Source organism: Cheilinus undulatus, linkage group 1 (genome assembly GCF_018320785.1).
Source record: "Cheilinus undulatus linkage group 1, ASM1832078v1, whole genome shotgun sequence".
Taxonomy (NCBI): Eukaryota; Metazoa; Chordata; class Actinopteri; order Labriformes; family Labridae; genus Cheilinus; species Cheilinus undulatus.
In genome coordinates, this window is record NC_054865.1 from 9,863,988 (window position 1) to 9,891,283 (window position 27,296).

The 27,296-nt window shown below is 39.5% G+C and overlaps 1 protein-coding gene across 4 annotated transcripts in view; it reads right to left on the bottom strand.

Moving 5' to 3' along the window:
• dpy19l3 (dpy-19 like C-mannosyltransferase 3) overlaps positions 1-27,296 on the bottom strand; it is a 134,369-nt gene that overhangs the window by 29,474 nt on the left and 77,599 nt on the right. The gene's annotated exons all lie outside the window — the stretch shown is intronic.

The window sequence follows — 27,296 nt, forward strand, 5'->3', positions numbered from 1 at the left end:
AAAGGACAGAGGCTGCTGCAGAGTTAGCAGCGAAGGAAGCAGAGTATGAGATGACTCTGGAAGAGGAAAGACAACGAGAAAAGATTCAGCTCTTAGAAGAACAGCAAAAAAGAGACCTTGAGACTCAGAAACGTGAGCTTGAAAGACTAAAGGCAGAGAAGGATGTTAAGGCAGCACGAGCTAGATTAGCCTGTTATGATCAAGAAATGATGCAGGAGGAGAGTGTCTTCTCAGCTGATCATAACACGAGGACACAGCATCATTTGACTCTATTTCAACCTGTGTCTCCAGCTCCCATCCAACAGACAACCAATGTTTCTAGGGCTGTACAACCTCTACAGGCAGATGTATCATATCTTGCTCACACAGTCCAGGATGCTATATCATTGAACAGGCTCCCTATGCCAGAGCCACCTGTGTTTAGTGGTGACCCCATCCAGTTTATTGAGTGGAAGGCTTCATTCATAGCACTCATAGACAGAAAGAACATTTCCTCTGCAGACAAACTTCATTACCTAAGAAAGTATATTGGGGGTCCTGCAAAGAAGACACTTGATGGCATCTTTTACAGAAGTGATGAGGAAGCTTATAAGGATGCATGGAACCGTCTCAACCACAGGTATGGTCAACCCTTCATCATACAAAGAGCATTCAGAGAGAGGCTGGCAAACTGGCCAAAGATTCAGCCTAAGGATGCTGAGGGATTTAGAACATTTGCTGACTTTCTACATGCATGTCAACAAGCGATCCCTCATGTTAAAGGTCTTGACATTTTAAACGATTGTGAAGAAAATCAAAAACTTGTGCAAAAGTTGCCAGACTGGGCAGCATCACGATGGAATCGCCAGGTTACACAAGTCATGAAAGATCAGCAGGAATATCCAAGTTTCTATGAGTTTGTTTCCTTCATGCTGATGGAAGCGGAGATTGCCTGCAACCCTATTACTTCCTATCAGGCTCTTCATCCAAAGGAGTCACCTGCAGAGAGACACCATCTGAAAGACAAGAAAGGTAAATCTAGTGTTCTTCTTACACAGACATCAACAGACACTGACAAACAACAGAAGTCAAAGACAGGGTTAAAATCACCATGTATGCTTTGCCAAGACATTAAACATCGCCTACACTCCTGTCCTGAGTTTAAGGAGAAAAGTCTAGATGAAAGAAGAAAATACGTAAGGGAAAAGAAACTTTGCTATGGTTGCTTGAAGTTAGGCCATGGTGCAAAAGACTGCCGTCACAGACACTCATGTGACATTTGTAAGGGAAGACACCCAACATGCCTTCATGATGACAGTTTCAGCAAGGATAAACAAGTCATGATCTCACATCAGAACACGACAGATGAAGCTGCAACTACACTGTCTCTCAACATGGAAACTAAAGAGGCATCTAACAACACTTCAATGATTGTACCAGTATGGGTTTCCTCTGTCACCAATCCAGGTAATGAAAGGCTTGTTTATGCTCTCCTGGATACTCAGAGCGACACAGTTTTCATTGACAAAGAAGTTAGCAGCGACTTACAGATCCAGACACATCCGGTGAGACTCAAGCTAACTACTATGATCGGAAAGGATGAAATAATGCAAAGTGAAAAGGTCTCAGGTCTTACAGTGCGTGGCTACAACTCAACCGCTCTCATTCATCTCCCTCCAGCCTATACTAAAGACTGCATCCCAGTGAATAGAACAAACATACCTACCTGTGAAACGGCAAGACACTGGAATCATCTTAATGCAATTGCAGAAGAAATTCCACCACAGCTAGGATGTGAAGTTGGTCTTCTAATAGGATATAACTGCTCAAGAGCACTGGCTCCACGGAAGGTAATTTTAGGAGGAGATGATGAACCTTATGCAGTCCGCACAGATCTTGGTTGGAGTATTATTGGTTGTTCAACTCCTCATCTAGACTCCTCATGCATCACCAATGTGTGTCACAGAGTTGCAGTCAGAGAGCTCCCTCCAGTAACTCCTTCAGATGCTCTCAAGGTTCTTGAGTCTGACTTTCAGGACATCAGTAAGGATACTAAGACTGTGTCTCAGGATGACATTCTCTTTTTGAACATTTTGGAAGAAGGAATTCAAAGGAACACTTGTGGTCATTATGAAATGCCACTCCCCTTTAAAGAGAGACCCTGCCTCCCTGACAATAAGCAACAAGCTATTGTACGGCTCAATCATCTAAAAAGAAAACTTCTAAAGGATGAAAACTACAAGGAACAATATGTGAAGTTCATGAATGAGGTCATAGAAAAGGGTGAGGCAGAAGAGGTTTATGACAAGGGGAAAGAAGGAGAAAAATGGTACATTCCCCACCATGGAGTTTACCACTCTAAGAAACCAGGCAAGCTCCGTGTGGTGTTTGACTGTTCTGCAAAGCACCAAGGAGCAAGTTTAAATGATCATCTACTGTCAGGTCCAGATCTGCTAAATAATCTGACAGGTGTGCTCATTAGATTCAGGCAGCACAGTGTTGCACTGATGTGCGATATTGAAAAAATGTTCCACCAGTTCTACATAAACAAAGCAGACAGAGACTTTCTACGGTTTCTCTGGTGGAAAAATGGAGACCTGAGCACGGAGCCACAAGAGTACCGCATGAAAGTTCATCTTTTCGGTGCTGCATCATCGCCTGGATGTGCCAATTATGGATTAAAACACCTCGCTAAGGAGAATGAAAGCATGTTTCCTCTTGGTTCTCAGTTCATTATGAGAGACTTTTATGTTGACGACGGCGTCACAAGCAAGGTTTGTGAAAGTGAAGCTATTCAGCTTGCAAGAGAAGCTCAGCAAATCTGTGCTGCTGGTGGTCTAAGACTGCACAAGTTTGTGTCAAACAGTGACTCAGTGCTTAAAAGTATACCCCCATCTGAGCGTGCTGTTGAAGTAAAGACCTTTGACCTTGCTTTCAAAGATAATACCCTAGAGAGAGCCCTAGGGATCCTTTGGCACATTGAATCAGACACTTTCAGGTTTTGCATCTGCTTGAAAGATCAGCCGGCAACACGTCGTGGGATACTATCGATGGTGGCCTCCATTTATGACCCACTGGGGTTGGTTGCTCCCTTCGTGCTCATCGGGAAAAAGGTGCTTCAGGAAATGTGTCGCCAGGGCACAGGGTGGGATGACCCCCTCCACAATGAACTACAACCGGTGTGGGAACGCTGGAAAGGTGATCTGGCAAACTTGGAAAAAATTGAAATCCCTCGCTGTTATGTGCCAGCTGATTTTGGACTCATATTGAGAAAAGAGTTACACCACTTTTCAGATGCAAGCACATTTGGTTACGGTCAGTGTTCGTACTTAAGACAAGTCAATGAAGATGGAAAGGTTCACTGTGCTCTCGTCTTAGCAAAGTCCAGAGTTGCTCCTATTAAAGTCACAACAGTCCCGAGGTTAGAGCTGACTGCTGCAGTGGTTTCAGTTGCAGCAAGTAACACCCTGAAGGAGGAGCTTGACCTCAAAGATGCTGATGAATACTTCTGGACTGATTCCAAGGTAGTTCTGGGGTATATCAACAATGAAGCACGTCGCTTCCACACATTTGTATCAAACAGAATACAGAAGATACACCTCAGCTCTACTCCTCAGCAGTGGAGATATGTTCCAACAGATAAAAACCCTGCAGACCTTGCTTCAAGAGGTTCAAGTGCAAGTGAGCTTAGCACATCAGATTGGTTTAAAGGACCTCAGTTCTTATGGGAGAAGGAGTTACCTCCAGCTACAGAGGTCAGCTCAGAAACACCAGTTGGAGACCCTGAAGTTAAAAAGGTGCAGACGCTAAACATGCAAACCACAGAACAAGTAAGTTTGACAGAACATTTGTCAAAGTTTTCTTCATGGTACAAGGTCACACAGGCTGTTGCACGTCTCCTCCGCCGTGTTAAAGGTAACAAATCAGCAGATCACAGCACTGTACAAGAACGAGAAGAAGCAAAGTGCATCATCATAAAAGACTTACAGAATCAAGTGTATGCAGAAGAACTCAAGTTACTTAACAAAGACAAAAGACTTACTTCTCAGAGTAAACTGTATCACATGGATGCCTTTCTCAACCAAGATGGAATCCTCAAAGTGGGAGGACGGCTGAAAAACTCAACACTCCCTACTTCTCAGAAACATCCAATGATACTTCCAAAGGATCAGCACATTACCAGGATGATAATAGCTCATTATCATGAGAAAATCAAACATCAAGGTAAAAGTCTTACCATCAATGAGATAAGATCAAACGGATTTTGGATTTTAGGAATCAACCGAACTGTTGCTGCTTATGTGCGCCAGTGTGTCACATGCAGAAAACTCAGAAGATTTGCAGAAGAACAACGAATGGCAGATTTACCGCCAGAGCGTGTTAATCCATCTCCACCATTCACCTACTGCGGAATGGATTGCTTTGGTCCATTTCCCACCAAACAAGGACGTAAAGTGAACAAGAGATATGAGCTGCTTTTCACATGCCTCTCTTGTAGAGCAGTTCACATCGAGATGTTGGACGACATGTCAACAGATGCCTTCATTAACAGCCTTCGTTGTTTTATTGCTTTAAGAGGAGCTGTACGTCAAATAAAGTGTGATCAAGGCACTAACTTTGTTGGAGACAGAAATGAACTCAATGCAGCTTTGAAACAAGTGGATAAAAATCGAGTAACTGCATTCTTGGCTGAGAAGCAATGTGACTTTATCATGAATGCTCCCCACTCAAGCCATGCAGGAGGCGTATGGGAGAGACAAATCCGAACAGTCAGAAATGTTCTGCGTTCAACTCTCTCACTCTCATCAGACAGACTAGATGATGCATCTCTGCGAACATTTCTGTATGAGGCTATGGCCATTGTGAACAGTCGTCCACTCACCGTGGACAACCTCAATGATACGGACAGTCCTGAACCACTAACGCCCAACCACCTGCTCACCATGAAGTCTGTTACAGCCTTACCACCACCTGGTAGATTTATCAGAGAGGACATGTATGCACGCAAGCGATGGCGCCGCGTTCAGTATCTTGCTGAACAGTTTTGGAGTCGTTGGAAGGGAGAATACCTCTCTAATATTGCCACAAGACAGCGCTGGCACACACCAAGGAGAAACTTGAAGGTGGGAGACGTAGTCATGGAGAAAGAAGAGGATCTTCCAAGGAACAAATGGAGATAAGCCAAAGTTGTAGGGACAATGACTGATAAAGACGGACTTGTAAGAAGAGTGAAGGTTCGTCTTGGGGACCAGAGGATTGGAAGAGAGGGTCAGCATGCTGGCAAGCCATCTGTCGTTGAACGCCCAGTACAGAAGCTGATTCTGCTCTTAGAAACTGCATGACAGCCCCGTTTCATGCTGAAACCATATCCTTTACATTGTGAAGAGTTAAATAGACAATCTGATCATCTCACATGAAAATAATTGACTTTGTTATAAGGTAAACCCTTCTGCTTTAAAGGTCATTTCTAGGTGAATCATTCGTGTTTATATGTCTCACTCATGATTGGTGGGAGTGTAAATGACCCATTTCTTATAAATGCTTTTAATTTGAAGGTGATTTTCTTAAGTTTCTGATCACTTCCTTTTATTACGTCTGTAACGTGTGGCTTTTATTTTGAAAAGTAACAAAACAGGAAGTAAAGTAAGAGACGATCCGAAAACGGAGAATGCTGCATAGAATATGAATCATTAAGACATAAACCATAGCGATAAACCAAGGTTTGTGCCTTATTTGTTCTACATTTTCAACATTATAGAGCTACTTTTAAGGGCTAAATAGTAGTTTTGTTTAACTTTAGCACGTGTGTGAACTAGCATGTTTCCGCATTTCTTGTCACCATAACGCGGTCCGGTTAACGAGTGTGTTTGTGTTGTATGTGTGAAATACGAGGGAAAATGTGCATAAATAAGGTCAAAGGCATTTCATATTGATTGAGACTTAAAAGGGACTGATATAATATTTCATTTGGGTATTTTATGTTTTCTTGGTGCATTCTAATGTGAGATCGTTATGTACAAAAAGGGAAAGATACAATTTATGTTGAAATAAATAAGCTAATGTCATGTTGATTGTTAAAGGATAAAATGACATAACGTTAAAAGTCCTTTTTTACAATGTGAAATATTTACAAGAGCTAAAATGATATATGTTTACTGTACATGTATAGTAATATTTTGTTTTGTTTTCTTTTAGCTCTTACGGTGTTTTCAGCACAAAATGGTTAAGGAAAGGCGTAAGAAATAAAAATGGACTGAAACATCAGTTTGAGAGCCAGACCCTCCTTCAGCAAGGGGTTGCTTACAACTATCATTAAAAATCTTCCCCAATGGGTGTGGGTGCTGAAGCTACACCCACTCACAAGAAATAATATGATCTTCTCAAATCAAAAAAAAAAAAAAAAGGTTCTGATCATATTGCAGCTGTCTGAATCTGTGCCAGAGCACACAGACAGAAATTTACTGTTTTATGGCACAAATCTCTCTGTTGTGATACTTTTATATATTTGGGAAATTTACCTCACAGTAAACAAAAACACACTCTGCAGAAAATAATGAAGAGACATTCATGCTATGTTGAAATACAACAGGTGCAAGCCTACATGAATTACATTAATTCCAGATGGTGTTCAGTGCCTTTCATCAGGAGTGGAAGGTCATGTTCGGGAGGTAAGGTACCAAAAGGAAGCACATAAATCTGTGTTTTGATTCGGTTTGGTTGGTATCGGACGTGTTGGCCCTGGTGCCATGCTGGTAGCGGATCTTAGTACCTATCCCTAATCTGTAGTATATGCAGTCTGTTAGTCTTCTGCATGTATGTTCAAATCAAATCAGGCTAAACAAATAGCCTGTGCATAAGCCTCATATGTATTCATCTTTAAAAAATATATGTTGATGGTTGATGAGAATAATGTGTGCTGAGCTCCGATACAAAATAAGTTACATCCTCAGTTGATCTCTTACGTGGCCCCAGTAATGTTGCAGTTATGATGAAGAAGAGAAAACTTTACATCATTCTTCGGAAAACTTTAAAACGCTACAGTATGAACCCTTAAATGAGCTTTAGACATCAACAAATCCTGAAGCTGTCGAAAACCATCTGCTCCCCCACAGTTGATGTGCCCCATCTATTCAGTATACTTAGGCTGATAAAAGCTCAGCTCTGTTCTTCACCACTCTGAGAACATTTGATTGCAACCACTTCACCTTTAAAAATATTAGTTGTGTAAGTGTTTACATCCCCCACATTCTTGTGCTGATCTTTGCCTGACTTTAGTATTATTATTTTTAATGTTGTCCTTGTTTTCTTTTGTCTATCAGTTTTTATTTTTTTGTTTATTTTAATTTCCTTTAAAGAACATTTACCTCTCTTTATCTATTCATGCTTTGTACCTGGAGATTTGTGATAACACCTGCAAAGGCTTTTTTTCTGAGTCATGCAGGCTTTTGCTTTCAGAACTTATCACCTGCAGTCACAAAAGGTCTAAAACCAGTCTGTGCCCTTTTCATAACTTTCTTTTTCCAGACGCACAACTAATTTACATTTATCTTAAAGGCCCCACACAGCCACGGTCCACCCACACAGGAGTCTTTTTCATGTTTTAACTGATTACATACCATCTAAGTCAATGTAATTACCTACGTTTGTAAAAATTATTTTTGAATTCGGTTCTGCGGACTGATTAAGACTTAATAAAACCAAGGCAACATAAAAGCATGTTTGAAGCCGCCGTGTACCTTGACCTGTTTGATAAGAGTCAAATTTGCAATGTGTGATAATGTTTAGAAGTACTGCAATGCCAATATGATATGCAACAAATAAATATTAAATGCTGATAAAGGTCACCTGATCCCATGCTATGGGTGCAGGGATCAAAAACACTGGAGAGAAATTAACAGGAATGGAGGAAAGTCAGTATGTTAGAGTTTAAGGTGAGCATAAAGGCTTCACCTACCACCTGAAAAGTTTTACATACACTAGGAATGATCCATTTACTTTACTAAAAGTGACTTATTCCGTGAGTTAACCAATTTGCCTAGCACGGAGGCAATGAAAATCAGTAATGATTTGGTATGTGGAAAGTCCTGCATACTGAGTTGTTCAGATATATCCATGATTTTCAAACAAAGTGTTTTTCATATCTATCATTTATGTTGATACTGCTTTTTGAAATGTTTTGACTAAATGAGGCATTATTTAATTTATCATTTTTAATTAAGAAGCATTTCAACAATATGTAATGATCAAATACCAGTGGTAACTGCTTGATACCACGACAAAAAAAATTAAGTCTTAGACACCCAGTGATGGACAATTTACCATTTTCAATCATCAAAACTTGTAGGGAAATCCCTGCACAATATTGTTACTCAGTGGTTTCACCAACTTTTACAAATGTTGACAATGTTAATGTGCAGTGTAGACCGGACTCCCTCTCTCTGTTTTGGTGAAAAGCATGACTGAAGATCACTAACTTTTTGTACTTGTTGAAACCACCAATCATTAGATTTACCACTGTGAAACACACAGCATTTAAGAGTAGAGAACATTTTTACAACCTCAATATAGAGATTTGCTGCCAATGTTTTTGTACAATTTAGACAGTGTGCTCAATATTGTCTGCAACTCTTTCTGTTAGTTCAGTCAGGAACATTCTTGTGCCAAATTGCAAAATGCATCTACAGTATCACTTGCCAGAGATGATTCTGCTCAAAAGATGCTCCCAAAGTAAGTCCAGCAGCATGCTCTGACTTTTTGAGTGAACTGCTAGAACCCCCATATAGTTAAATACATATGTGTTAAGCAGGTCAAATACAAGGAAATTCATCTCAGCAGCAATTTACTCTATAGTAACATGGATAAGGTCTGCATCACCGCATAATTAGAGGCAGGATGTCCCATGGGGAAAAAGAATCTCATCACCTTGCCTGTAAAATTTATTTTAGCTCAGTTTTTCCATTTCAACAGCCGACACAAAGGTAAACACATTGTGCCAACTGCAGCTTGTCCAATTATCAGCCATTAGAAGGATTTAGCGACAGCCATAAACTTACTTGGATGAAAAAATTCCATTCAGCTTTCCTGGTTGGTCTATATCTCCAGAAAACACCTTGGAAAGCTGAAGAAGATCCAGTGTAGATACCAAATGTGTCCAGGCGGACAGATCTGTCCAGGGCCCTCAACTTCTGATGACATAGCACATTACGACTGGCTGATGCATAATTGGCTGGAAGCTTACAAAGCGAACCTGTTAGCTTTCCATGAAGCTAACTTTAAAAGCTAACTTTTATGTCGTACCTTTATTCATACTGTGACTTTCTCTTTACAGCCGAATCACCTTCTTTCAACCCTCTGTCTCACATGGCCATGGCTCCCTGTGTGCTCTTGCCAAATATCAGAAGGATGATCTGTAATTGATGTCTTAAATGATATTTTAGCAAGTATGTGAGAAAAAATGATAATTTTATTTGCTATTAATGAAAAGCAATAAATTAAACCTTGAAACTGAACAAATCTTATGCATAGATGTGTCACTCATATATTTTTATTAACTCCGCCAAGGAGGTTATGTGATTTGGTGGGTTTGTTTGTTTGTCTGTCTGTTTGTTTGTTTGTTTGTTTGTTCGTTTGTTAGCAACATAACTCAAAAAGTGATGGACGGATTTTCATGCAATTTTCAGGAAATGTCAGAAATGGCATAAGGAAGAACTAATTAGATTCTGGGATTGATCCGGATCACCGTCTGGATCCATGAATTTTTCAAAGGATTCTTCCCCGAGTCTCCATCTGTAGAAGTTGCTCATCTGATCATAAAGCATTCCCTCATTTAGCTCGTTTTAATTTTGTTATAACTTAGTTTGTTGTTTTCTCTGACCAAGCCTGCAGACCAGAACAGCTGATTAGATACAGGCAGATCAGCACTCAGCTGGTAGCTGACGCTCACATTGCAAAACAGTGGCAAAAAGAGGCTTTCTCTGTGAAAAATAAATGCTTCAAATGTTTATAGAGCATACTTTTGAGCCAACATTGTTTTTTGGCCCATTTTTACTTAACACTCGCTAAATTACGCAGTCAAAGTGCACCTGTCTGCTGTACTGTATGGCCTAACTTCTCTGCCGGAACGACAAGTGGGTCTTCTTAAAGGGGCAATGCAGACCAAAATCTCTGGAGGCTAAAGCCATTACTATCCCCAAGTTCCTCATACAACCAAACTTCAAAAATACTTAAAATATATATAAACTGTATATTAATTTAGTTTAACGTAGTATGGGAAAATCATTGCTGCCAAACATTAATGATTCCCAGTGTCATGTCAGTTATTCACATAACACTGGTATTGATATTGGCAGATACCCACAGCCCAGGTATTTGTCTGATATTGGAACTTAGAGAGTTTGATAAGAGCATCTCTGGTGCTAATCAGGCTGACAGTATTTCAGCGACAGTGGGAACAGGCTCCTCCTGTGTGCTCTGCATCTCTGGTGATAAGTGAGGGGGTGTTTGTTGAAGAAGAAGGGAAGAAAAAAACATCTATGCATGCCCTGTTGGTACACAGTGTTTGGTAACGTCAACATAATTTCCAAGCACGACTTTTCCCAAGTTTAACCACTCTAACCATTCAGAATAACTGAATAATAAAATAGTGTGTGGGAGTGCAGGTTCTGTAATGAAACAGCAGCCTTTCAGATGATTATTTTAGTTACTTTCACCTGCAAAGAGTTGAGATAACACTCTGACTGCACACACACTTAGTTAAGTGGCACTGAGTGGAAATAATGAGGACAACTAATAGTACGATTCTGAAAGGGAGTGGGAGTGTTCTGAGTGAGCGGGGCCACAAATTTCCTCCTGAAGTCTGATTGAGAGGAGGGTGGTTCAATCAAGGACATCTTTCTCCCCCTCCGACTCTCCTCTGAACTGCCTCCAGATGAGTTGGAAAAGAGAGGAAGATGCAAGCACGCTCACACACAGCTGCACTTCCCCTATTTAAGGAGCAGGCCAAATGCTGCTAATTTAGACAATTTAAAACACGACAAGGAGCACGATGACAGGAAGACAATTAGAGGAGCAAGGGAGCGAGGCAGAGCGAGCACAAGCAGAGGGTTTTTAAAAAATGATGGAATTTCCACAGTGCGATCTTCAAACTCTTTTCCCTTGCACAGAAGACACACACCATCCAGATGAACAGTGGAACATGTTTCTAAAGAATGGAAAAGATAATCTATTTAAATTACACACACACATAGAAACCATGAGATGAATCTATAAAACTGCCATGGAAGGGGACAGTAATGATGAGCAGTGTAAACTGGGTTGAAATCATCAGGGGGGCTTGTTTTAATTAGGATCTTAACCTTTACGTAGATAGGTTGACAACAAGGAAAACAACAACAGTGGTTATTAAAGAAAAAACACTCTTGGCTTTTTAATAAGCTGTAACCTGTATAAAAACTGTTCTCTATGCCAACATATAATCATTTCAAGAGAGCTGAAAGAGTATCTAAGCCCTCTGACCACTTTTTTCTTTCAGCTGAAAACCTCTAGGTTGCTCGCTATCACCTGACACAGGGATACATATAGATACTTCACAGCTCTAAATGGATATTTGCACTGCAATTATCATCAGAAAAGTTCCCCAAACATTGAGGACAACCCCTACACTTTCCAAAAAGAAAGGGATATTTTCCAAGATTTAAACAATTTACTTGGTGTAGAGGTGTTCAATATCACAAAGCCCTCAGTCTGGCAGACCTTCCAGCATTTTCTAGCCAGGTGAAGGGGGACAAAAGTCTTGAGGAGTCTTGTATTGAGCTAAGATACTAGCCACTTTTGACAGTTTTTCCCCCTCATTGCTTGAGAATTGTCAGTAAATTGTAAACAGTGGCTTACTGTTCATCAAAGAGGCCTTATGGAGAGCAGTTTTGATTGTCCTTAATACAAAACAAGAAGAAGGTAACAGAGGCGGCCGGACCTGAGCTGCCTAAACTCTTCCAGACTTGGAAATGTCTAGAGGAGCCACAGCTAAACAGGGGGTTGGAGAGTGGAGGGATAGAGAGCTCTGGGGGTGCTTGGGTGACAGAACATGCAGTTGGAGGCAGAAAATAATCACAAGGCCCACATTAAAGTTTTAAATCTTTTAATACGCCTTTACTCTAGAGAGAAATGTCTATTTTAACATATAAAAGAAAATTAAATGTGACAAATACATTTAAAAAGTTGTAGCTTGAAGTAAATGACACAAAAGGTTGCACTTTAATTAGTTCAATTTTCTCTTGTATACACAGTGAAGATGTTAATTGTTACGTAGGCTGTTTCATAGGGAATAAAAGTTCACCAAAAGTCCTAAAGCATTAACGCAATACTCCCATTTTCATATTCATTAAAATAAATGATGCCTCACATATGATGTCAGTTGTGGGCAATAAAAAGTTGAATTATGAAGATGTTTTTTTCTAGAAATATGTCATTAATAATTAACTTTCTGTACTTCTCTTATCTTAAACATATACAGTAGAGAGTTTGTGCTCAGTAGATGGATTTGCTTCCAGGCAAACAGAAATGTCACGGCTGTAATTATCATCACGCTAAGCTTTTAAGCAGGAAGTGAAAGCTCCTGTCACAACAAAATCAACATGTTAAAATACATACTTTTATATGTTTGACTTCTCAGAGTTTTGGGGCTATTTAAGTAACTTAAAGATATGATGGAGGTGTTAGAAAATCTGTGAAAAATCTGCTTCAATCAAAATGATTTATCTGTGTTAACTTTATATTTCTGAGTCACATCATATCTCTGAGTGAGTGATTCGAACAAGACTGAATCAATCCTGACAGGTATTGTCAGTGTTCATAGATAATTGATGATTATATTTAATTAATGAAATTATCACTTCTGGTGCTTCTGTGGAAAAATTAATTCAGCCTGTCTAAGTTTAGACTGTGCATATCAATATGCTGCAGTGTGATGGAAAAAACGTGTATATTTAGGCACAATCACATATGCAATAGATTAGACACCCACCCATTTTTCATGTGAGCAGAAGTATTGGAACCTGTGATTGACAGGTGTGTTTTGTTGCCCAGGTATGTCTTATTATATTGATTTTTCAAACAATAAATAGTGCTGAATGTCTATGCTCAGTTTCAGGTTTGGGTTTTTGCCTGTGCAGACTGCATTTATAGTTAGAGGTGTAACCAACATGAAAACCAGAAAGCTGTCTATGAGTGAAAAACAAGAAACTGTGAAACTGAGAGAAGATGGTAAATCCATCAGAGCCATTGCAAAAACATTGGCCATAGCCAGGACAACCAAAAGAAGAAGAAAGAAACCACTAGTGTACCCAGTGACATACGTCTAACAGGTAGATCAAGGAAAACAGCAACAGTTGACGACAGAAACACTGTGAGAGCTGTAAAGAAAGACCCAAAAACTACTGTTAGTAACATAAGCAACAACCTCGAGAGGGTGGCAGTGAAGGTATCACCATCTACTGCTCACAGAAGACTTCATGAACAGAAGTACAGAGGCTACACCAGAAGATGCAAACCACTCATTAGAAAGAAGAACAGGATGACCAGGCTGAAATTAAGTTTTAGGGACTGATGAGACAAAGATGAACCTTTACCAAAGTGATGAAAAGACTAACGTTTGGAGAAAGAAAGGATCTGCTCATGATCCCAAACAAACAAGCTCATCTGTGAAACAGAGTTGAGGTAATGTCATGGTTGGGCTTGCATGGCTTCTTCTGGGATGGGCTCATTAATCTTCATTGATGATGTAACACATGATTGCAGCAGAAATGAACTCAGAAGTCCACAGAAACATTTTGTCTGCCAATTTAAAGAAAGATACAACAAACTGATTGTGAGATCATTTATCATGTAGCAAGATAATGACCCAAAAGACACTGCCAAAACACCAAAGGAGTTCATCAGGAGCAAGAAGTGGAGGGTTTTAGACTGGCCAAGGCAATCTCCAGACTTAAACACTATAGAGCATTAATTTTATCTGCTAAAGAGGAGACTGAAGGGAGAAACCCCCAAAACAAATAACAACTGAAAGAGGCTGTGGTGAAAGCCTGAAAAAGCATCACAAAAGAAGAATGCAAAAGTTTGGTGATGTCAGTGGATCACAGACTTGATGCAGGTATTGCAAGAAAAGGATTTTCAACTAAATATTAAGTCTTATTCATTTTAATCTATTTAAAGTCTATCTGCTCCAATACTTTTGCTCACCTTAAAAATGTGGTGCTCCGTTACAAATAAAGCTATCTCCTAAGTTGTTAATCTGATCTAGATGTAAATACCCGGAAATGAAAGCTGAAATTTTGTTCTCTTGTCTCATATTCATCTTTTTGTGTCAAACCCAAATGTTTTCAGTCCACAGCAAAAATAAAGGAATCAGGCCCATCATTCCAATACTTTTGGAGGGGACTGTAGGCAGAAAGGGACATTTTTTATGCCAATAAGGAAAAACATCCACAAGCTTTTAGCTTACAAGCAAGGGGCAAAAATCAGACCACAGGTGAGAACAACACAGCAGCTTGAGAACATGTCATGAATATGGCGTAGGTTTCCTTTAGGTAACTTTCTGAAATATGAATTAAAGAAAAATCTTAAGACATTTCTGAATGGCAACTTAAATGTCCCATCCTGTCTAAAGGCTAACCTGGTCTTCTTCAGAGTTGGCACCCCCCCCCAAAAAAAAACACAACAAAACAAAACAAAAACATTATTTACAACCTGCAAAAGGCACTGACAAAAAGCTTAATTCCACACAAATGCATGCGGTGTTTTTTTATTTGTGTATCTGCACACACCAGAGAGACATCCAGTGGTAACCCACCCATGCTCCTCTTTCAACAGTTTTATCAACTTCTTGCTACCAATATCATCCTGTACTCCTGCACTCCAAGATGATGGCTGCAATGCTGAACCTTATTAACAACACACCTTTGCACATGAAGCTCACCTGTTGAGACTATGGAATATTTAGTGACACATTTAAAAAGGCAAGTAACGCTGTTTAGCGTCTTTACTCAACATACTGCTGATGAATACGGTCAAAAGAAATGAAACACTGAAAATTAAATGTACGGAATGAGGCTGGGCTAGAGGGCCATCCCTAAACCTTAAGTGCAGTGTCATCCTGTGGGAAACACTGGCATGGATTTGTGGTTTAAACAAAGTCAGTATATCACTCAAATATGCTGACTTTTACATTTAAGCTTGTTCCATCTGAAAACTGGCCATCATGCTGAGTAGCTAGAAGAGCCTCCTGAATTTGCAGCAAAACTGCTGTCAAAGCTCTCATTAATAATTTTCACTGCAGCCTTCATAATTCTCGACCACAGATTGTATATCTCGACCCAGAAGAGGAGAGGTGGCAGGAGGAGGAGAGGAAAATTTCACAAGGAATATTTCATAACAAAATATTTTAGCTCAGATGGTGAGATGCAGATTCCCACAAGCTCGGCATGATGACCTCGGTGCTCGGTGAAATTTTTGTGATGAGTGCTGATGACGCAAAACAAGGGAGAGCGTGAAAGAAAGGGCAGATAGATTCTGAAACTGCTATGTTTTATTCTTGTATAAAAGTTCAAGCGCTAAAACAGCCAAGGAGGTGAAAACAAGACGTCAAAAAAGCTGTTCATCAAGAAAATTTAAAAACCTCCCATTATCTTACAATTAAAATGTTCCAAATCTTGTCACGTTTGCTCCCTGCGCTGTCTGCAGCCTGCATGGAGTCCCAGCGTGCAGAGTAGTTGGCTGAGAAGCAGCAGTTTATTAACATGTGTCTGGGCTAAGCTGCTCTTCTCTATGCTGCACGTGTAACACTTGCACCTCACTGAACTCTGCATGCCAAACATCCAAGTTCAAGTGTGAGAGAGCAGAGCCCTAAAGCTTTTCCTAATCATCTCTTCTTCATTCTTTATGAGACTTTATTGATTGACACAATCAAATCAGAAAAAGGTGAAGATATAAACCAGGGAAGAGTCATGAAGAGAGTGGAGCCATGTTGGAGACTTTAAAAACTGCACACTCACAACTATAACTCAGAGGTGGAGGCAGTGGAACGAGCAGGCACTGCTATTGATTTATTGACTGTCCATTTAAACAGAGTATCAGCCTACAGCTGAGCTGTGGAGTCTCTGCTGTTATCAAGTGCAGAGCTGTAAGTTATGGTGCGGCAAAGTAAAGATGAAGCTCCACTGGTTGTTATCGTGTTAACCTGAACCTCATTCCTTCATAGTCCAGGGTCATAAGGACTGCACTGCAAATTATGATAATCCCCCCTCACTAACCTCTCCAGAGAAACTGACCTGGCTGTCAAATAGCAATGTGTAGGTATTCATTTACTGCAACAGCCTGCAGGAATCTGACCTGAAAGACATGGTAGGCTGTAGGCTGCATGAACTGAGACATATATGCAAAGAGGTCCAGAATGTTTCAGGTTAATTTTGTGGTGTGCAGCAGCATGTGAACACTCTTGCATACATTTTTTTTCTGCCAGGGCCTTAGTCAATTTTGCATATGGAATTGGAGTGAGCTAATGTGAGAAAGAAGTTAAAATCTGAGAACATCCCCTATGCATAGATGTGGGAGACCGTGACTCAGTAGGTTAAGTTGGTCGTCTCACAATCAGAAGGTTGTGTGTTCAATCCCCAGCTCCTGTAGTCACATGTTGGGCAAGCTGGGACACTTCACCAAGACACTAAACTCCCACTGCTTCTGGTGGCCTGTAAATATTATGGATGCATTTGAATGGATTAGCTAACACCAATGGCCAACTCTCCATAGAAACCCTTGCCTTTAGTGTATGAATGTAAATGGGTAGGTGTGACCTGCGGTGTAGTCTGAGGCTAGAAAAATGCTACAAGCCCATGCCCATTTAGAACTTGTACTGGGTAGATATTTCATACACTGAAACTGGCACACAGCTGGTGGGCTCTCCATCTAATGAAACCACTTCCTTAAGTTTAGATATCACTTAACCAAGAAGAAGGGGAACTTGCTTTGAATAGTAAAGTAAACATCAATCTTGAAGGGAAAATCATGTGACCTTGCAAAGGCCTGTAGGATAAATAGAGTTCAGGACAGCAGCTGTTAGGGATGGGACTGTACTGTATTTCAGTACCCAGGTACTCGCATGGCCTAATGCACAGCGTTAAAAAAAAAGGGAAAAAAGGAGCACACTCCCACCACTAAACAGTTTAGGTGTTCTTTCACTTATTCTTCAGAACGCCGGAGAAGACCACGAGTTGAAACGCATCTGTCGTACCTTAGCCTAAATAAACTGCTTTAAAGGACATTTTGAGTGCTGACTTTCTCAGTTTAACTAATGTACAGTGTTGCCAACTCCTCAGGAAGGAAAGAAGCTATTGGCTGCCCTAAAAGTTGCTAAATGAAATCATCACTCAATTTGTACGCAACTGTAATGGATGCTGTAGGAGGGAGGGATAAACACTGTTAGTAGAGACAAAAAGTGAGTAAAAAACACCCTTAATATGTTTAGAACAACAAATGAATTTTCCTTTATCAATTCTTGTTTTGTTTTTTTAAATGTCACAATTCCAAAAGTCCTCCTCGCTTGGGGTCGGCATAGGTGACCCAAGAGACCTCTTTGGGAGTTACTTAGGTTTTGAAAATCATTTTCTTCTTCTTATAAAAATAATAATAATAATAAGAAAAATAATAATTAATAATACTATTATTCTTATTACTATTATTATATTGTTAGTATTATTATCATAACTGTCAGTATAATTATTATTAGGGATGCACGATATTATCGGTAGTATATCGATATCAGCTGATAATAGCTTAGAAAGTTCATTATCGGTATCGACCAATAGTAAAATTTACACCTATGTGTACGGCCAATAATATGACATCAGAATTAAGCGCACGCTATGATGCTGCACGCGCAAACAACAACAAACTCAACATGTCAGCTGTGTGGGAGAAGTCTGAGGTGTGGGAACAAGACAGCAAAGTAGCTGTTTGCATTGCTTTTTAAGTACATCAGATGCGTCGAGGAGCTCGACAACATGCCTTTATAACCATCAGTTTAATTTTGCATCTAAAAAACCGCCAACCTGATGACTACAGGGACTATAAAGAATGGCAAATTTCATGCCAGGGAAAACTCGGCAGCAGCCTCTACTTAAGTCATTCAACAAAGCTAAAAAATACAGCAGTGACCACCCAAAGGTCAGGAGCTGAACAGGAAAATCATTGAATTTATAGCTCTTGCTAATCAGCCTTTCAGCATGGTGGAATATAATGGCTTATGATGCATTTAAAGCCCCGCTACGTTATACCTGGCAGGTGCTTATAGCCTTACCTGAACTGCTAAACTTCGTTTCCAGTCATGTAGAGAAGCTCCTCGTTAAAGTTAAACATATTAGCTTCACCACGGATATATAGACATCACTGCCTCCATGGATAGATGAGGATTTTACTCTTAAAAAGTCTGTCCTACACTCACAGCAGTGCTCACTCAGCAGCCACAGTTGCAGCCGCTTTTGATAACATGTTTAGATAGAGATAAAAAGAACGTGCATGTCGTCCTACGTGACATGCACGAAACATGGTAAAAGCAATGCCGGACTTCTGTGTGCCGTCTCCTGTGCGCACTCGAAGGTGCTCGAAGGTGTGTCCGGCATTGGAGATCTGGGTGTTACTGTGTTGTTACAGCGCTGTTTACAGTGAAATGCCCATTAAACTTGGTTTATTTGTTAGTTTGTGCTGTTTAAAGCAGAATCAGGAGAACTACTTTAGTTGAAGTTTTATTTCTGTTCATCTTGAGTCTCAGAAATTTAGAATTATAATTAAGCTCTGAACTATAGCTAATTTTTTTTTTTTTTTTTTTTTTTTTTTTTTTTTTTTTTGCATTTAAATCTGTGTTGTTGTTATTTAAAGCCCTTTGTCAGGAGTATCTCAGGGAGCCATCCTGCAAACTGGCTGAGTAATAAGGAGAATCAGTCTAAATGTATAAGCTATTTCTTTTTGCACTGTGGAGCTCAGTGTTGTCATTAGTGTATGGCTGTATTTGAAAAAAAAAACAAAACAAAAAAAAAAAAAAACAATATATCTTCCAGTTCTGATAAAAATCAAATGTTTTGTCAGTTTGTACAATAATAGACAACCAACATTTTTAAAAAAAAATTTTGTTTCAAAATATCAGCAAAAATCCAACATCGTGCATCCCTAATTATTATTGTTAGTATTATTATTATTATTATTATTATCATTATTATTATTATTATTTTTATTGATAGTATTGTTAGTATTATTATCAATAATATAACTATTATTATTCTGTTGTTAGCATTCTCATTATTCAGGGTATATGCAGGAATCTTGAAGTTAATTTTAATACCTTTTTAAGACTTTTTCAAGACCTTCTCAATATTTTCTAATACTCCACCGCCACTACAAGCTGTAACCATTTACGTCAGTGATATTTTTAACGTAACAGTTTAAGTTTGTGATAAAGACTATAGACCACTATGATAGAACAAAATTTAAATAGGCTGGGATAGTAAATCTTTGTGCTTCTGAATTTCCACCCGCTCGCTCGCTCTTGCGCTCTCAGAAACAATTTACGAACGCACCCACAATAGCCTAGTTTTTTTATGTACCTCTTCATCTTTGTTTTTTAATAAAAATGAATAAATTCACACACTTTTACAATGTTTTTGGGACTCAAACTCTTGGACAGCTAATTCAGAAAAAATACTTTCAAAATTTAAGACTTTATAAAGTCGTGATAAGACTTTTTAACACTTTTTGAAGGGTCTTAATTTTCCCAAAATTGATTTATCACCTTTTAATACTTTTCAAGATCCTGCGGATACCCTGTTATTGTATGTATCATAATCATTATTATTATCATTAGAATAAACTTTTTAGTTTAGTTTTCCTAAGTTTGCTTTGGTTTTTAACCTTATGGTTCACTTAGGAGCCTACAAGTCACATTAAAACTAGTATGAAGAGCAGGACTGCATTACAGATGGATTTACTGAATAACCCTTTTTTAATTGGTTATATATTTAAATTTAAGTATCCCTGATCATTTGTACCAAGTATTTACTCTGGTCTTCACATTATTAACAGTGAATCCACAATTTACTGCATCTGATCTGTTACTTCATTGACATTAGACATCCTCCTAAATCCCACCCACAGACACTCACTGTCTGTAGATCTACATCTGCTCTCAGTTTCACAGGCTCACTGCCTCCAGTTTTTGTCTCTCTGTCTTTCATTTGTGTTTTGTTTGATTCTCAAAGTAACCTTGTTATTCCTCATGAAAAGTTTTCATCATTCACAAGCCTGAGCTGGAGGTTTTCTGTTAGTGACGTCATTGAATGACGTATTTTTGAGCACCAGTGGAACTATTGACAGGGTTTAAAGCAGAAACACAGGAATAAAGTTCTAAAAAGGGGAAGTCTGCTAATTAGTAGACGAACTCTGCATTTTTGGACGTTGTATTTCAGCATGACTCTGCCTGCAGGTGACTGTGCTTGTCCCTGTGTATGTGGGTTAGTGTGTGTGCTCTGGAGGAATGACACAGGCAGGAGGAGGGATAGAGACTGTGAGTTGTCTTATTAATAAATCCTGAAAGGAATGTATGTTTAGATGCATGAAATAATACTTAAATTAAGACCAGGACATGTATGGCTTGTTTTTCATCCATCTTGCAATGCTATGGTGGAAAAACGTAGAAACAGTGGTGTACAACCTCATGAGGTTAATTTGCTCTATAAAAATGGCAGCACCAGCTGCTCATTGAGAAGAGTAAACAACAATACCTGCTTTCACAACAGTCACCAAAAGTCTCCAATAACACCAGAAAAATTGCTTGATTTGTTGATGGGCAGCTTTTTAGAAAAGAGTCACTAGAGGGGTCTAAATACTAAATAAAGCAACAAAGTTGTTAAGTTGTTAGTTCTCAAGCACATGCATATATGCTGCGGTAAAAACAGCTTGTGTCTACTCGAATGATGGTTCAGAACCATTGACTTTTCCTCATGAAGACACAGGACTTATTAGCTCTTGTAGCGGCTCTTCCTCCCTTCAGTCTAATCCTCCTAAAGTCTGAATCGATCCTTAAAACCAACACATTTTTTCCTCTCCACCTAATCCAAACTCTGAATTTAGACAATTATTGTACTGTGATGAGGAAAAGAGAAATGTCTTAAATGTTTATCCACATTCAATGTAACAAGAAAAGGAACACAAAATCTGCTCAGATTCAACCAGAGTCACATCAAATCTGTTTCTGAGCATGTGCAGCCTTTGTTAGTCATACATGATTCATGCATGCTGCAAACATCGCCTACAGCTACGGCTACGACGACGTGTTCCTGATGGTTTTACATAAATGAGCTTCCTGCGCAGAAAAATGCTCTGCACTATAAGCATGAATGTACCTCTGGTGTTTTCGTCATTACAGCACAGTTTGAGAATCTCCTGTGATCTTAAAATACAAAACTAAATGGCTTCAGCCTCAGCGAGCCGGAGAACACGGCGTTAAATGAACCCCCCTCCCTCCCCGCCATCTTAACACTTTCATCTGGAATGTAATTAGCGCAACAGCAAGAAGCTTAGCGCTCCGCCCTGCTCTCATCCCCAACCAAGGTAACTGTAGGCAGCCCCTAATCCTCACAGCCTAATGGGATTAGCTCCGGAGGGAAGGGAACCCATGTCACACACACAAGTACGTTCAAAATCCCAACCTCTCCTCCTCTGTGTTGCTATCCATCTCTCTGCCTCTCTCTGGGCCATTCCTCTATCTGTCTAATAGGATTAGACTAAAAATGGGCCATTTCTTAAAAATCACATCTGGTCCACTCAGTGTCATCATGCTGCTGATGATAGGATGGAAATAATGAGTTTTGGATTATAATTTATTAAGCATACAAGAGGACTACAGAGATCATCTATGGGGAAGACCATCTAAACTGGTTCTAAATTAGCCCCTAATGATTTCAATTAGCCATTTGCTTCCCTTGGAATTTGGCTGCTGATCAAAAATATTTTTAAAAATATTTTAAATCTTGCAAAGAAATACATGAATGAAAAATTCAGACACTGACAATAGAGAGATACAAACTACTTGTATCAACAGCTAATGAAAAAGTCTATTACTTAATCCTGATTTAGCTCAGACTGAGCAATAAGATTACTACTTTGATAGCTAAATAGTTATTGAGCTGATTGGTCAGTTATTTTGAAAAATAGCCCTATTACTTTATGGCTCTTATTTAGGTCATATGCAATGAAAAATCTAAATTTAATCAGTATTTTTGTCCTGGCTTTAAACATGACCTGTGATAATGTAGGTTGGAAGATTAGGTTTTTGTTTTTTGTGTGTAGACTGATAACTTTGTCAGGCTACAGGAAGTGCATGGGTTAGCGCTACTGCCTCACAGCAAGAAGGTTTCTGGTTCGAGTCCTTGTACTCCGGCTTCCCCCCACAGACCAAAGACATGCTCGCCTGTTGAATTGGTTACGCCAATGTGTGTAAGCGTGCCACCAGTCCCTTTTGCCGAATGACAGCTGGGATCGGCTCCAGCACCCTGCAACCCCAAACAGGATAGGTGGATGGATGGTACCTTTATAATGTAAATGGAAATGAAATTACATTGACGATCCATATCAATATGGTAAGACATTGATCCACTGTTTACAGTAAAGCCAGCTCAGACTAAAGATATGTCACGCAACAAGGCCTTGTTAGAATGCCACATCTGTCTAAACCAAGCCGTCACAGCTTGAATCAAGCTCTCCGATGATGCTCCTGTGATTTTAGCTGGGAAATCGCAAGCAGCTGGTTGCAGGACATTCCACAGAGACAAACAGGAAATGGAAATCTTGTTTTGAAAAGCAACAAATATCTTTATAAAGAAGAAAATTCCACTAAATAAATCTTTTCACATGGAAACTTCACCCAAATAGACACTTCTGCCTCCTTTATCAGCTGTGCATGTAAAGCAGGGCACACAGCTATACGGGCTACTACATGAAAAATCAATACTGTACAGAAGCTAAATTAGTTTGTAGAAAAGTCATTATTTTTAGCAGATAGCAGCTATTTTTAACACTTTCACTTTGTTGTTGTATTTGTTACGCTGGGCTTAATTGCATTTAGAGAGATCGGACAGAAGATAGATCCAGAAACAGGGATGAGAGAGCGGGGAATAACATGCTGTGATAGAGCCACAGGCCAGACTTGAACCTTGGCTGCCTGTGTACACTAACAAAAACCTATAACCACTAACCACTAGGTCATCTGTGCCTCACAGATGTCTTAAGACAAGACTCAGCTAGCAAAGCCTTTTTGGGTGAAAATTCACTGCCCAGCTACAATGGTGATGACAGAGGAGATAATGATGACAAGGAATCATACTGCCTGATCCTTTACATTATCAAGATGATGAAGATTTATTTTGATTTAAATTGAGTGACTGTGAGAGCAGTGAACTGGTGGGTTTTAGAAAGTTGCAGAGCAGCTCGTCACAAGCAGTTGCAATGTGCTTCTTGTCCCTTTGTGAGCCTTTGGCCTTAAAAGGGGCTGAAGAGTAGAACAAGAAAAAGAGCTGAACAGTAAGAGAAAAAAATGTGGGAAGGAGGGAAAGGATCCAGCGTTTGAGGAAAAAGGTTAGGTGAGAGGCTGTAAATGTTAATGAAGGGGAAAACACTGCGTGGCAGTAACTGAAATGTTTTCTTTCTGTTGTCTTTTTTTCTTTTTTTAGATGTATTTTTGGGCTTTTCATACCTTATTTGATAGAGGACAGTAGATAGAATCAGAAACAAGGTCGAGAGAGTTGGGGGGAGATATGCAGGAAAGAAGCCACAGGCCAGGCTTGAACAAAAAAAAGATCTTTAAAAGAGACTTGTCTAATGTGTCTTCTCTTCAGATGCTAGCATTTTAATGACATGCTTCCAGGATAAACACAAGTTCCACTTTGCAAGTCCCACAGGTAATCTTCATATGAAAAGCACAGACTAAAAACTCCTACAGCGTTGAGGGTAAAAGCTCCCAGAGTTTAGAAGTTTCAGGACAAGAGGGTGTTGCATTAGCGTCTGTCATTGTGCTATGATTTGTTTGTCTGTTGTAACTCTCAACAAAGACGGAAAGGATGTGAGATGGCTCACTCCTCATCAATCTCTGCTACAGAAAACAATGCCCTGAACCTGTGCAGCATGGAAAACACACACAATGATGTAACAAATGGATCATGGACAATTCAGTCTTCATGTAATAAATTCTGACACCTGTTGTTGACAATGTCAGTGAAGCATTTCATCCCTATACGTATACAACCCCAGATTCAAAGATGGCAATCAATGCATTCACTGCCACAGCACAGAGAAATGTGAATCTATTAAGGAGTAAGGTCGTCACAATAAAATATTGTTAATCCAATACAATAGAACAAAAAAAAATTAGACACTAGCGTGTGACAAGAAACAGCAAATGCTGGGTCTGCTCAGGCGCGATCAATGACCTGCTACTTCTCACAAGTGTTACAGATGTTGTGACAATGTCAGATTAACACATTCAAGCCGTTTTATGCCAAAGACACAGCAAAACAAACAGCAATGTGACACTCACATAACAAACAAGCTGATATGTCAGTGGTGTGAAAGTGAGGTGACAAAAAAGCACAGACACAAATGAGGATAAATCCAGAGAGTTCCCTGTTTTCGCTCCTCTTCATTCAAAGTACATCTTTGAACTTGGCAAATTTATGCATCCACACTTTTTTACTCTCTCTCTCTCCAGGTCTCTCTCGTTGGATTATACACAGGCTAGACGCATGTTCCATTAAAATATCAATTAATCACTATTCTGGTAATATTTATTTGATACAGTCGGAGACTTGAATGATAAAACCTCAGCGTGTGGGCGCGTGATTAAAAAGATCGACCTAGCGTGAGGCTTACCACTTTGCAGGCAATATTACAAATTAATATTGATTATTAACAGATAAAAACATGATAGAACCTCTTCACAACTACAGATACCCCTCGCTGAGACAGCAGCAACAAAAAAAGTAGTCAGATAAATATTATTGTAATAAAACAATCACTGAGATTAGTAATTTGCTGGGTGATTCATAATTTATTCACTCCACTGCAACTGGAGGAGACGATGCATCATTTCTATAGCATGACTTTCACAGTCACTCAGTTTTAAGGAATTTATTCTAAAGTTACTGTGCAATAAATGTGCCTCTACAAGAGGGACAGTACTACATATTCAATGCTTTTTTCTGTAGTTTTATCATCATAATAATCTGTATAGAAAGGCTGTATGATTCCTGCTTGAGGATTGGTTCATCACTTATTCCTCTCTGTCATCATTGTTGCATAGTAGATCAGGTTCACAGCACATTAAAAGAAGAGCTTTCCTAACTCAGTGTTATAAAAAAATATATCTGCTGAAAATAATATTTTTACACAGGAAAATTTAGACCCAAGAGCCTGGAATTTCTCATGTCCTATGAGTATAGTGCTGCACTGCCTGCTTATTGCACAGCTGATGGAGGGCGCAGAGATTACCACTTCTTGTTTATCAGCCCACTACGCCCAAAAAAAAGCTGTTGGTAATTTGACAAACCAATTTGGAGAGAAATCCATCAGCCTGCTTGATTCAAGGTGGGGCAGCTCAGTTCACACTGCTTCAACTGTCATCTGCTGCAATTGCATTGCTGCATCACGAATCTTTGGTCTCAATTGGTGCCAATTTTTTTGTGCTATTCAGAAAGTAGGCAGGAGTTCTCCTGCAGTTTGGTTACAAAAATTAAAGAAATTACCCAGAATTGGGTCAACTTGCAAAGCAGCTGACTTTCCCAGTCTCTAATGCAACGCTCCAATCTGAAACAGTTATTCCAGGTGAATGGATCCAACCAATCAGCATCATTTGGAGAGAATGATCTCTGCTACCAGTATAGCAATTAGCTTGGATGCAGCTATCGTACAACGGCAGTTTATCAGACCTGGACCACAAGTATCTTTAAAATGAAAGACACGCATCGAAAGTTTTTCATGACAGAAAAGACGTTCTTGTTCTTCTGACCTGATTTGCCAGTATACTGTATATCATGGCTGCTGCTGGTGTAGAAATTAGCTTGGATGAAGCTATAGCGTAGCAGCAGTTTTATCAGAAGGGGGAAATATTTCTTTGGTCAAGCAAAAGCAAAGGGCCACATGGAAAGTAGTAATTGCACTTTTCCTATCTGGCCTTAGCATGAGTTTGATCCACCAACAAGCTCCATCATTCGTAAACCACAACAGCCGTCTATTACCTCGATCTAATCCGCCGATAATGGATAGTAAAGTGTTTGTCCAATTACCTTCTGAGAATTTCTGAAAAATCCTGCCCTTCCTTGAATGGACAGTTTTAGACGAATATGAAATATTTCCCGATGGATTTATGAAACAGTCTAGCTGGCTTGTCAGTACAGCTTTAGAGTTAATATTTGTTTCCTTGGTGTTGAAACGGGTATCCACAGTTTGTTTTTACAAGTATCTCATCATTATTGCTCAGTCTATCTCAAATTCTGCTCTTTAAAAGACCCTACTCTGAGTCTGGCTTTCTCACTGATGCTTGGTTGTAAAGCCGGTTTAATTAACCTTGATTTAATCAGGAAAACCTCTTTGGGATAAACAAACTTTTTCAAGAGTTTCCTGGCCAAGACAGGCAGCAGCACACGCTTCAATGTTTCAGACTAAACTTAAACAATGCCAACATCAGCCAGCCTAGTCAAAAGCTCAGTCTGAGTCCAGTCGGCATTATGTTTTGCTCTATCATTACGAGCAGCTGGGTGTCTAACCAGACATCTCCCACTCATGCTGTTATACTTAAAGTGCATTACAGTTAACAGGTAAAATGTGTGTTTTTTTCCTCTCCAATTTTGATGTCTGTCATAACAGCAACATAGCAACTATGTTCGCTTTGCAGAGCATATCTGTTGGTCTGTCTAGGCTTTAACACAAGCTGGGTCATCTCGGGTTGTTTTTAGCCCAGCGCTGCAGTAATTCAGCTTAAAAGAAGCTCTTTGAACTTTCTAAAAAGAGGAAGATACTTTGATTCAAATACCAAGATATCTGTGTTATTTGAGAAGTACAGATTGAGGGCAGGTTTTACTAAATCCACCAGTGCTAAACATAGAGTTAAACTAAAGGTTTTCGATCCAATTCAACAAGATTTTCTATCATTTTTAGTCAAACTCTTGTCACAGTTTTGATCTGAACGGAGAAACACAGAGTAAAGAGAAATATGATGAGTCCTTTACTAG